Genomic DNA, 844 nt, shown 5'->3' on the forward strand with positions numbered 1-844 from the left:
CGTGTGGGTGTGTACCAGACTGGCGTGTATCTGTCTACTCTCTCAACCTCTTCAAGAACCTGTACGATGATGATGATGATGATGATGTTATCGCTCTCACCTTTTTTTTAATTTTTTGTCGTCGCCCCACGCGTCGTCGTGACTTCAAAATATTTAAATTTAAATTATTGATAAGATTTCCCGCGTAAATTTTGACGAGGCAACGTTCGCAACGGTTCAAAAAAAATTTTCTTTTTTTTCCGGCTGTTTTATTCTCATCAATCAGTGTTTCCTTTCTCTCTCTCTCTCTCTCTCTTTCTTTTAGAGTAATTAATACGTCATTAGCACTAGAGTTAATTACGTCATTAACCTCAGAAATGTTTTTTTTTAATTTCGTGATTTTGGAAGTTTTTTCTATAGATGATTGTTGTTGTGGTTGTTGTTGTTGTTGTTGGGCATCTATTTTGTAGTGAAAGAAGAGAGATGGAGAGAGAGGGAGAGAGAAAGAGAGGAAAAAAGACAAAAATTCCAGTCTTGCGATTATAAGTGACTGAAAGACACGAATTCCATTTTTTTTTTTTTTTTTTTTTTTATTTATTAACAAACAAACAAACAAACGCCGAAAAATTACGAGCAAATGTTTACAAAATTTTTCGATTTTTGTTTGATGGTTTCATCTCTCGAGTTATTTTTATGATTCACGTGTGAATGAAATTTTTTCATCTTCTCCATTTTTTTTTTTTTTTTTTTTTTTTCAATTTTTCTCATGCGTGTTAAATGCGTCGTGATACTAATACGTGAGAAAAAGGCAATGATGGCGGCGTTCGTCGTCGTATGCTGCGTGCCACATGTTCTAAGGGTTTTT

The sequence above is a fragment of the Pediculus humanus genome, genomic scaffold (assembly GCF_000006295.1).
Source record: "Pediculus humanus corporis 1103172108269 genomic scaffold, whole genome shotgun sequence".
Lineage (NCBI taxonomy): Eukaryota > Metazoa > Arthropoda > Insecta > Psocodea > Pediculidae > Pediculus > Pediculus humanus.